Source organism: Phyllobates terribilis, unplaced genomic scaffold (assembly GCF_046119375.1).
Source record: "Phyllobates terribilis strain yellow unplaced genomic scaffold, ASM4611937v1 Scaffold_4__5_contigs__length_816908805, whole genome shotgun sequence".
In the NCBI taxonomy this organism is placed as follows: domain Eukaryota; kingdom Metazoa; phylum Chordata; class Amphibia; order Anura; family Dendrobatidae; genus Phyllobates; species Phyllobates terribilis.
Window position 1 is genome coordinate 747,595,422 of NW_027362764.1, and position 12,607 is coordinate 747,608,028.

Consider the following 12,607-nt stretch of genomic DNA (forward strand, 5'->3'; position numbering starts at 1 on the left):
TGGCTCCGATGTTGTTTCCCCATTCAGCCCCAGCATCATTAGCTTGATTGATAGCTCACTTTCTGATTTACTTGCCTGGTGCCTGATGTCACATAGACAGCGAGCTGTCAATCAAACTAAAGAGGCTATTGCTGGGCGGAGAAACAACCTAGGGAGGCTGTGGATTGTTAAAGGGGCTGTCCAGGTATGGGATGAAAGTCTGCTCTCTATGTAACGGCAGTCTCGTGAATTCTCACAGCATGCTCAGTGCACTCTGTCAGGATTCTCCGGTGAAGGCGGTGAGAGCGGCCATTCACGTGACCACAAGTATGTGAGTTACATCCTTCTGGTCAACATTCCAACTAGACATATGTGGCCTTGCTCAATATAAGTGAATTGAGCGAGGATGCGCACAACTAGTTGGCACGTGACTGCATTTATGCAAATCGCATATGTGCAGTCACATAACTGCCGACTCTCGCCTACTGCACACATGCTGTGAAGATTTAGAAGTCTGCAGTTACATAAAGTGACTGCAGACTTTCATTCCAAACCTAAGTTGCATATGAATGAATTAACTAATTACTCATATACAGTACAGACCAAAAGTTTGGACACACCTTCTCATTTAAAGATTTTTCTGTATTTTCATGACTATGAAAATCGTACATTCACACTGAAGGCATCAAAACTATGAATTAACACATGTGGAATTATATACTTAACAAAAAAGTGTGAAACAACTGAAAATATGTCTTATATTCTAGGTTCTTCAAAGTAGCCACCTTTTGCTTTGATGACTGCTTTGCACACTCTTGGCATTCTTTTGATGAGCTTCAAGAGGTAGTCACCGGAAATGGTCTTCCAACAATCTTGAAGGAGTTCCCAGAGATGCTTAGCACTTGTTGGCCCTTTTGCCTTCACTCTGCGGTCCAGCTCATCCCAAACCATCTCGATTGGGTTCAGGTCTGGTGACTGTGGAGGCCAGGTCATCTGGCGTAGCACCCCATCACTATCCATCTTGGTCAAATAGCCCTTACACAGCCTGGAGGTGTGTTTGGGGTCATTGTCCTGTTGAAAAATAAATGATGGTCCAACTAAACGCAAACCGGATGGAATAGCATGCCGCTGCAAGATGCTGTGGTAGCCATGCTGGTTCAGTATGCCTTCAATTTTGAATAAATCCCCAACAGTGTCACCAGCAAAGCGCCCCCACACCATCACACCTCCTCCTCCATGCTTCATGGTGGGAACCAGGCATGTAGAGTCCATCCGTTCACCTTTTCTGCGTCGCACAAAGACATGGTGGTTGGAACCAAAGATCTCAAATTTGGACTCATCAGACCAAAGCACAGATTTCCACTGGTGTCCATTCCTTGTGTTATTTATCCCAAACAAGTCTCTTCTGCTTGTTGCCTGTCCTTAGCAGTGGTTTTCTAGCAGCTATTTTACCATGAAGGCCTGCTGCACAAAGTCTCCTCTTAAGAGTTGTTGAAGAGATGTGTCTGCTGCTAGAACTCTGTGTGGCATTGACCTGGTCTCTAATCTGAGCTGCTGTTAACCTGCGATTTCTGAGGCTGGTGACTCGGATAAACTTATCCTCAGAAGCAGAGGTGACTCTTGGTCTTCCTTTCCTGGGGCAGTCCTCATGTGAGCCAGTTTCTTTGTAGTGCTTGATGGTTTTTGCAACTGCACTTGGGGACACTTTCAAAGTTTTCCCAATTTTTCGGACTGACTGACCTTCATTTCTTAAAGTAATGAAGGCCACTCGTTTTTATTTACTTAGCTGCTTTTTTCTTGCCATAATACAAATTCTAACAGTCTATTCAGTAGGACTATCAGCTGTGTATCCACCAGACTTCTGCACAACAAAACTCATGGTCCCAACCCCATTAATAAGGCAAGAAATCCCACTTATTAAACCTGACAGGGCACACCTGTGAAGTGAAAAAAACATTTCCGATGACTACCTCTTGAAGCTCATCAAGAGAATGCCAAGAGTGTGCAAAGCAGTCATCAAAGCAAAAGGTGGCTACTTTGAAGAACCTAGAATATAAGACATATTTTCAGTTGTTTCACACTTTTTTGTTAAGTATATAATTCCACATGTGTTAATTCATAGTTTTGATGCCTTCAGTGTGAATGTACAATTTTCATAGTCATGAAAACACAGAAAAATCTTTAAATGAGAAGGTGTGTCTAAACTTTTGGTCTGTACTGTAGGTGTCAATAGATTTTAATTTCAAAGACCTGCATGCCCATATATGTGGTTTGTGTGGTTTATCTTACTGACAGATTCTCTTTAAAGCTACTTGCGGGGGTTGGAGAAAAAATAATGGATGAAACTCAATTGATGGAGTAGTATTTTATCTGTTGGTATCGTCTTATCTATGCCTCTAGCAATAGAACAGAACAGTCATTAAATAAGAAATGATAATTAAATGACTCTGCTTATTCTGTCCTAGTCTATACAGCAAATCCAACAAAAAAAAGATAACAGAAATTAAAAATCTGCTCAACCCCTTGAATTTTTGCACCCTTACAATGGTGGAATTTGTAGATATGATCGTCACATTCATATTTACGTCCAGAACATTCTAACCCCAGAGAGGTTTCCAATTTGTCCACATTCTGGGGTCGTTGCAAGAATAATGGATGAATGTCAATTGATGGAGTAGTATTTTATCTATCGGCATCGTCCTATCTATGCCTCTAGCAGCAGAACAGAACAGTCATTAAATGATAAATGATAATGAAATGACTCTGCTTATTCTGTCCTAGTCTATACAGCAAATCCAACAAAAAATAGATAACAGAAATTAAAAATCTGCTCAACGCCTTGAATTTTTGCACCCTTACAATGGTGGAATTTGTAGATATGATCGTCGCATTCATATTTACTTCCAGAACATTCTTCTCTAGAAAGGTTTCCAATTTGTCCACATTCTCCGGCGCCTCTCACCTCCCCACACTTCATTGCACCTCATTGGCAGCTCGCGCTTACTGCCTGTTGAGTTAATGTCAACAATTAGGAGACCTGTCTTCCTAATGCAGACAGTGTGTATATGAGCAGCAGATCATTTGCAATCCCAGCTGAGAGCTGAAGAGACGAGCAATAAATATGGTGGAAAGTGCCTTAGATAACTCTACAATTACTGAAAATTACATTAGTGACTGTGGAGCCCGCTGAAGCGTAAGACCATTGGCAGTTATCAGATCTGCGCTAATAAGCAATTCCAAGAAAATGGCTCTAATTAACGAAAAACAAAAGACGGACTGATTTGCTTAGATGTATGGCAATGCTGAAAACCATGGAGCGAACATTTATTACCCCGATGTTTAAGCAAGCCAGTGTGATCTACGCACATCTGCGTGGCGTATATATACAAAAGAACCAATTACGGCCATGTTGGTACATAAATAAAACATACAAAAGACGGGATATAATTTACAATTACTGGAGGAGACTACATCATTCTTTTCCTAAGACGGCACTTAATGACCATATAATGATGGATACGGAGTATTTCAATCAGCATAGAAAATAAACACGACGGTGTTTCGATGAAGTATAATCCTCATCGTTTGGGTCACTGCGGTGGGACTCAGGTAAAGTTTGTGATGTCACTGTGGGTGTGGAGGAGAAATAAAAAATTAAAGTAGGAGGGGGGGGGCGAAGAAATAGATAGAAAGAATGCAAATGAAAAATAAAGAAGTTCTCTTTGTTAGAATGTTAGAAATTCTTAATAGAAATTACAACTAATTGCAATTCTTCAGGGGTTGTTACCAAGCTCCCCAAAGGTCCTGAATGGCAACTCTGCACAATAAAATATGGATTCTCCTTTAAGACAAGTTGACATCCTGACCCATTGACTCTCAGATGCTCCATTATCTTCACTAATATAATTGTATAAGTGAATAGGTCACTGCCCTGCATAAGATCAACACACTCCTCTCCTGCTGCTGTCAGCTGCCCCAGGATCTGGCAGACTGCATTGTGTCATATTCCCCCTCACTTCATGACACTGCTTCTGTCCTGTATAATCAGTGCTGACTTTCATATAATCACATGATAGAACAAGTCACTGATTTGTAAAAATACAACATACTCTACCTGTGCTGCTCTCATCATTCTCATCATCTGATTGGCTACATAGTGGTTGTATACCCACACACTTTATGACACTTCACAATCATTGTCAGCAGTCATATAAATATGAGTGATCAGGTCACTTCTTCCCACAGGGTCATGACACTCCTCTCCTACTGCTGTAATTTAAAAAAAGAATTGACTTGTGGAGATCATTCCATAGATATGAGTGGCTGCAATGTGTCCTACCCATTCACCATGAAGATACATTCTTGTCAGATGGAGCTCTACCTTTACTAAACCTGAGTTGATCAATCACTTTCTCTCCCAGAATCAGCACCTTCGTCTTCTACTGCCATCAACGTTGACATCATTAGATTAGCTACATGATATTCTTTCCCCATTCTTTTCATGCCACTGCTTCTACACCCCTCTCCTGTTACTTGTCATGTTAGAAACAAGGAGAAAAATAAACGATCAAAAAGCCATAGATATATAAATGTATCAAAAATTTATTAAACACATAGTAGCAAAAAGGGGTAAAATACAAATACCATGGACAAAAACCACAATCCACGTGTTAAATATATCATTGTATAGTTACAAAATTGCAAAATAGATAGTCACTATCACAGCCCCATATTCAAAAGTACAATCAGTAGGTGTCTATTAGAAAGTAATCATGTGCCCTTAGACATAACAATAGTATTATTCATGTAGTAATCTCATATACAGCCATAGAAGCCCCACTATACATACCAATGGAAAGCAAGGGGAGATCTGTGAGCAGACAGTCAGGGCACAGGGGCAGAGGACAGGCTACACACGTGGAGCAGGAGCCCCGACGCGCGTTTCGGATGTCCCTTCGTCAGGGGGCTTGAAGACATGTGTGGAGGATCCACTTTATATCGGCATACCGCAGTGCCGAAAACCGGAAGTGACCGGAAGTGACGCATGCGTCACCATGGAGATCGCGACGCCAAACGGCGTCCGCGTCACATGACAAACGGCGGCAGGCCACACGTGACCCGACGCCGGAAGGCACCAGAGACGCGGAGAGCCGGTCAGCGTCTAGAGTCCATAGTGCGCATGCGTGCAAGGTCAGTTCACAGAATATATACAGGAATAAAACAACACATATATATGCTATGATTTGGGACAATATGAAAACAAGTATCTATCAGAACATATAAATTACATTAGACCGCACATCCACAGCATGACCATAAAAGGATATACATGGTATGGTATGGTAGCATAAAGTCACTGTAGTGGCCCCAAGGAGTTGGAACACAAAATAGTATTACCAATTATAGCATAGAGGGAGAACATCAACCTAATAGATCTACATCAATTTATATATATATTTTCCTTAGTGATGGCCATATATCATCCACAGATTACAAAGTATCACATACCACAGATATACATCTATATAAAGATCATGCAGGATCCATATTTTATGTCATAAAATAAAATACATGACTAATTGATATATTAAGACAACAAAATAGACGGCATTATCCCAAGTGAGCGGTTAGCATCTCATAGCCGTAGGTTTTCACGCTCTGTATTGTGTAGTTAATTCGATCCACTGAGACTGTCCCAATTCATAGTGTGAAAAAGCATACAAAAACAAAGCAAGATCCTAGACAACACAAAAAACATAGATTAAAACCATATAAAAGAATAATAATAAACAAAGAATATCCATAGAACCTGTTAGGACGGTATAATCATGGTCACATATAACAAAGTAATGTGATAAGCAGGTGCAGAAGGCAGATGATCAGAGAAAAGGTGCATAGCTAATATTTTCATTCAGTCCTACTGGGTGGAGGGTATTCAAGGTCCAGATCCAACGGGACTCAAGTTGGGCCAACTTCTGTCCGATTTTTCCCCCTCGTATATTGGGTATAATTGAATCAATCCCCCTAATCCTAAAAACCGAGGCATCACAATTGTGGTAGATTTTGAAATGGCGCGGTATAGTCTTAAGGGTGGATACATCCGTGTGGTCGGCAGCAGCAATAATCCCCAACACATGTTCGCGAACCCGAATCTTGAATTGCCGGGTAGTCATCCCTACATATAGTAATCCACATGGGCATGTAGCCGAATATATCACATATTTGGTGGTACATGTGATAAATTTTTTGATCTTGTAGATTTTGGACCCATCTGATCCCAAGAACGTATCGCAACGTTCAACATTTGGGCATGCCACACACCGACCACACGGAGCACACCCAGATCTCCCGGGCTGTCCGTCCAAAAATGTGCCACCCCCAGAGCCCTCATAATGTGACCGTACTAGATAATCACGAAGATTCCTAGACCGTCTAGTGGTGATTGATGGTTTGTCCGAGATAAACCTCGAGATAATCGGATCAGCCTTCAAGATATGCCATGATTTAGATAGTATTCCTCTAAGACAAGGGAATTGGGAGTTAAAACTCGTGACAAATCTAACTTGCCCGGAGTTGCATCTCCTATTTTTGTTGTCATATAGTAAACTATTTCGGGAAGTGTGCTTGGCCCTATTATACACCCTTTTAATCATACGTCGGCTGTATCCTCGAGCGAAAAACCTATCACTCAACTCCAACGCCTGTCTCTCGAAGTCATCATCCGTGGAGCAGATCCTCCGAATGCGGAGAAACTGACCCACGGGTACCGACCGAATAACATGTCCAGGGTGTGAGGAAGAGGCATGCAATAGCATATTAGTAGATGTGGGTTTACGGTATACAGAAGTTTGTATGCAGTTATTATCATCTCTCTTTAAGGACACATCAAGGAATTCAATCTGATGGTAATCAAATTGATATGTTAAGTGAATATTACGGTTATTCTCATTTAAGTGTTTCATGAATGCATCCAATGAAGCTATATTCCCCTGCCAGATCAGAAGGACATCATCGATGTACCGCGTCCAAAGAAGGACGCCGCCCATCGATTCACCAAGATCTGACAGGCTTCTACTGCCATCAACGTTGACATCATTAGATTAGCTACATGATATTCTTTCCCCATTCTTTTCATGCCACTGCTTCTACACCCCTCTCCTGTTACTTGTCATGCTAGAGTGACTATATATAACGCTAACCCTACTAATTTCATGGCGCTTTGTGACCATTGACTACATTTATATAATTGTAAAAGTGAACAGGTCACTGCCTCCCACAATAAGGTGATCATATTCCTCTCCAGCTGCCATCAACATTTCTAGAATCTAAATTGCGATATGGTGCTCTCTTCCTACCAACTTTATTACACTTCTTGACCCTTGTCTACATTTATATAATTATATGAGCAGATCGGTCACTGTATCCCTCAAAATCATCACACTGATCTCCTGTTGCTGTCATCATTTACGCCATTAGATTGGCTCTGGTTTGCACTAGTCTTAACTTTCTGTTAATGTCATATTTTCTGTTTCTGCATTACGGTAGAATTAAGGACATAAATTCCATGGACGCAGATCATGCAGCAGCAATGGGGCCTTTGTAGGGACGGACCTGGGACCTGCTAGTTCCATCTTCTTTGCTAATCAGTACAGTAAATCCCTCTCCAGAGAAACTTTGTTGTTAGCAAACACTGGAGACACGGCCCAAGGGTCAAGGAAAAGGCATTTAGGGCGGACAAACACCCAGTCTTTCTGTCCTGGGTGGCAAAGCCTGTTATAAGTTGCTCAGCTCTAATTAAGATCACAGTCTGTGATCGAAACACGTCATTTTTCTTTCCTCTTTGTTGATTTTTTTGCCTTTGAGTGCCAGTGATTTTTTTTATAATTGTCTAAATAAAACAATAGAATTTTATCTAAGGAGCTGGGAAAATATATATTTTTGCACCGTGTTAGCCAGTAGAAATATTTAGATTTGGGAGAGAGATAAACAGGTCTGGCTGTAAATATTTTAGCAGTTCATAGATAAGGAGTGTGAAAGTTTTATTGTCCTGTGACTGAGGTCTGGTCCAGGGTTATGATGACCCCGCAGTTCTGAGGACCACATTCCTTAGTTGATGTAGAATGACATAAATCCATGCGACATATTCATTCCTGCTCTGAAGGTGTCAAAGGTCACAATGAGTTTATATTCCCATACTTTTCTGTCTCCCTGAGATTTGAAATTACCCTTTAATATCAATAATTTCATTTATCTCTCTCCCATTGTAATAGCTCTGCTTTACGTCACCTGTCTCATCTATTATTTCTGTGTCCTATTGTGTATAAATATGTGACTCTTTATTTTGTGTTATACTATGCCTGATGAGGAGGCCTGAGTAGTCTCGAAAGCTTGCAATTTGTTACCATCTTTTCAGTTAGCCATTAAAAGGTATCAACCACTGAGGACTCTCAAATCTAAATATTTATCTAAGGAGCTGGAACTTTTCCTTATTTGTTACTCACCTGTCTTGGCTCCAGTGCCACCGACTGTACCCACCTCCAGCCTTGGCTAGCTCATTTTGCTCTCCTGCACCTTATTTGATTATACTTTCTGAGGCGGGACATTGTTTGAATGCACTGGTAGTCATGCTGCTTCCCGTGGACTGCATCGCTATCATAGAACCTCCGTTCAAACTCAATCTACTATACCGATGCGCTAGCTCTGCATTTTGCAGTTTATTACAAATTTAGCTCTGCTGTACCACTGTGTAAGCTCTGCATTGAACTTTGTTACAAATTTAGCTATGCTGTACCACCGTGCAAACTCTGCATTGGACTCTGTTACAATGTTACAAACTCAGCTCTGCTGTGATACTGTGCAAGCTCTGCATCAGACTCTGTTACAAACTTAGCTCTGCTACATCGCTGGGCTAGGTCTGCATTTAAACTTCTTGTGTAATGCAACTTTGCTTCATCAATGCTGAGTTATTTCTGCTACTTCACCAAACTGGCTATGCCTCTGAACCTCCTCTGCTTCATCACTGAGTCTTCTCTGCTTCCTGGAGGATTACACCCCCGCTCTGCCTTTTGCTGTATCTTCAGCTCAGCTTTTTTTGAACCCATGATTCCAGTTACCTCCTCCAGTCGCCGGACTGCCACAACAGCCTCCGTTGTTCCATCTGTATCACCCTTATACCATCTGGCAGTGCTGCATAACAGCTGCAGATCCGGACCAGGGAGTTTGAGGATCCTCCTTAGGAGGTGAGACATAACATTACCATAATGATCTTCGCTGTGGGACCCCCTCTCTTCTATGTAGGCCTCTCGGTTGGACAATGTTGCACAAGGAACAAATCCCTGGTTTGTGTTTCACGCGTTGATACATTTACTGTATTCTAGGTTTGGAGATAAAGAGCTTTGCAGGATTTCTTCTGATTACAGACTACAAAATCCTTTGAGATGCAACCTTGTAATCTCTCTTTGCCAACGCAGGGGGGTTCTGCTGACTCATAGCAGCAGCTGGATAGCTGCTCTGATAGAGCCCCCAGGCACTCCGCATCCTTCCTTGGTTTATTGACTCTGCATCCAATTACCACCTATTAGCTCTACCCTCCACTGTATATACGTTCTGCTGGCACTGACATCAAAGAGCTCCGTTACAATGATCTTGTGGTTAGCCTAATTCTGCAGCCTGGTGACGCCTTGCCCTCAAGACCATATTAATCCATGTTACATCAGTAGAGAATTAATGTATAATATAATTATCTGCAACCACGGTGCCTGCAAATGATGCATTGGGGGCAACGTTACTTGATATTACGAAATTGGACTGTGGGTAAACCAACTGCATAACCTTAAAAAGTGTTCCTTAAATCCTTGTCTCATGCTCCGCACCACACACTCTGCACCAGATATACTACAGTGTTTCAGTTTTTGCCAGATCACATTCCAGGTGGAAGCTGTATGGAGCTGTCTTGGTAACTGACGCCACTCGATACACAATGAGTGCCAGCTGTGTTATACAGCTGACATCTGCATACAACTGCTGGGATTGGAGATTAGTCCAATCCCAGTAGTTCAACCTCTTAGATGTTGTGGTCAACTGTGTTTGTGGCGTCTAAACTGTTAAGGTTCGCTTACACAGACCAACTGGTGGCACAATACGACCGCCGATCGGTAAACTTTTACTGTTGGGTGTTCTTTCAACTGCCTATTGACACAGATTGTCATGACTATCAGAGACCAACCATGGGTTCTAAAAGGCTACTTCAGACAGACTTGGCACAAGCAACTACATCTGGCAGATTCCAGAAGAACCCCGACTATCCTTTAACCAGGAACCTGATCTTACAACGGGTCCAGTGGATTGTTTCCACGTAAGAGCTGCTGTCTGGAAGAGCGAACCAGACGCAGAAAGGGTCGTCAAGCAGGGTAAAAGCCAAGAGGTCACATCAGGGACAAAATAGTAAAGCTAGGGGGTAGTCAAAGGTCAAGCTAGCTCTTCCCCCTGAGCTATTCAGCTCACTGGACAGTTCCTTGCTAACCCAGATACCAGTCCCTGTGTTGTTCCTAAGTGGCTCCACCCTATGTTGTTCCTGATTGGCTTTATCCAGTGATTTCCTGATTGAACACCCTGTATAAACCTGGCCTGGCACCTCCTTCCTTGGGAGATTATTGAGCTCCCAGCCTTCAGTCAAGCTTTCCTTTCACCTGCTGCCTTATCCAAGAGTATACTGCTGATCCTGACTACGCAACCTGCTTATCCTTCAAGACTATACTGCTGTTCCTGTGTACCAAACTCTGACTATTCCTGACTACGCTACCTGCCAGTGTTGCCCCTGGTGGTTGCAATACCACTAATCCAACCCAGGTCCGTTCCTAAAAAAGCGCTGTGGTATAGCCAACAAATGCCACTATACTGTGACTGGGACTGTGCTCAGCAGCTCAACTCAAATTGTTTACATCTGACCACCGCTGGAGCAACAGCCGATCGGTACGGGTACCAGGTCTCAGACTTTACCAATCTGCTATTGATGAACTACCCATGGATAGCTTATCAGTACCATATGCCCAGACAACCCCTTTAATTGTCATAAAAAAATATTGTGCTTTTAAGCTTCAATACATGTTGATTTGATCCTGTGGCCAATCAGTGCTGCCTAGAGTAGAGCAAAAAGATTCTCAGGACCCTGGTGTAGTGGCCTTGTCGGTAGCCCATGACCGCCAGACTAGAACTTGTCCCACCTGCGATGTCCTGGGGTTCTCTTCTAATTAATAGGTCTCCGTGTGTGTTGCACTGGAAAAAAATGACGTTGCAGGGCCTAATATTCATAGTGGGTGCCCTGACTACCGTTGTGGCCACTGTATCTGGGTCATTTCAATATTTTTGCTCAACTTCAGAGTTGACAATATCAAACTGTGTAGAAGGACACCATGTAATGCTTAATTTCCCCACTGAAAGATTCCTCTGCAGATTACATTTAAAGGGGTTGTTCACTTTTGAGGACATTTATTTTCCTACTTTAAATGCATGTATTTGGAGCAAGAAATCAATTTTGCAATTGGTTTTCATGAAAAATGTTGCAGCATTTGCCTTCTGCAGCCTCTATGCTGCACAGTCTATTGTTGGCTGCAGAATGAGTTAACTGAGAGTCCTTCGTTCTGATAGTCTTTTTTATCTGTCTTTTTCTGAGCTCCTTTCAGATGAGGGAAAAAGCCTATAAAAGCCAAAAAATTGAAACGTTTTTTATGAAACACAATTGCAAACAATGATTTTTAGCCCCTAATACATAAATTTAAGTAAAAAAAATCAAAACTGTTTAAGCAATCGGGATCCCAGTAGTTATTTTTCTTGGAACCCTTTACATAAAAAGGGATTGTCCCAAGTGGACAGTGACCAAATTTACATTTACAACTTGAGTTTTTCCTTTATTTTTGCATTTGTTCTTAGCGCCCTTATACACGGACCATATATATTTTCTCATTTTGCTCCCAAAAAGACTAGTATAAAGTAAAAGTTATCTGCTTTAGTCATTACTAAAACCTTGTAGTTCTCCTAGTCTCGGGTGAATAGTTTTGCAACTTGAACATCTCAAAGAAACATCAAAAGGAAGAAATCTTCTGTGTCAAGACTCAAGACTTCTAGGGACCTCTAAACTGCGAGAAATGTGATCTGATGCAGCCACGTCCTGCAGAGTCCTCCTCCGTGCACCCACAATGATGAAACTCTGTATGACTGTGTCCCGGCTTCTACATTTAAATTCTCATTTTCCATTATCTCCCATCGACTGAATATATTGTCAAGCATTTTTTTTATAGTTGACTTCATGATATTTCATGATTTGAGGAGGTGTATAAATACATGGGGTTTGAGTCATACAGCGCACACAGCACATTTCTGCTTCTAGTGATGGATTTATTTATATCCTCAAACTTGGGGCTGGTGGATATACAGATGGATGGATAGATACATAGATAGATAGATAGATAGATAGATAGATAGATAGATAGATAGATAGATAGACAGACAAAGAAAAAAGATGATAGATACACTGATGAACAAAAGGGTAACAATGTTTTGAGCTTTTGACTTCCAGGCTCCATATCTCATCATCCACTACTGCTTTCAACGTGAGACCACCATCATTTTA

At 41.7% G+C, this 12,607-nt stretch overlaps 1 long non-coding RNA gene across 1 annotated transcript in view; it reads left to right on the forward strand.

Annotated features, from left to right (window-relative positions):
- The first annotated feature begins 9,086 nt into the window (after nt 1-9,086).
- LOC141264515 (uncharacterized) overlaps nt 9,087-12,607 on the forward strand; it is a 114,857-nt gene continuing 111,336 nt past the window's right edge. The window contains exon 1 of the long non-coding RNA XR_012319980.1: nt 9,087-9,218. This is a non-coding gene — a long non-coding RNA (uncharacterized lncRNA). The remainder of the gene's footprint in view (nt 9,219-12,607) is intronic.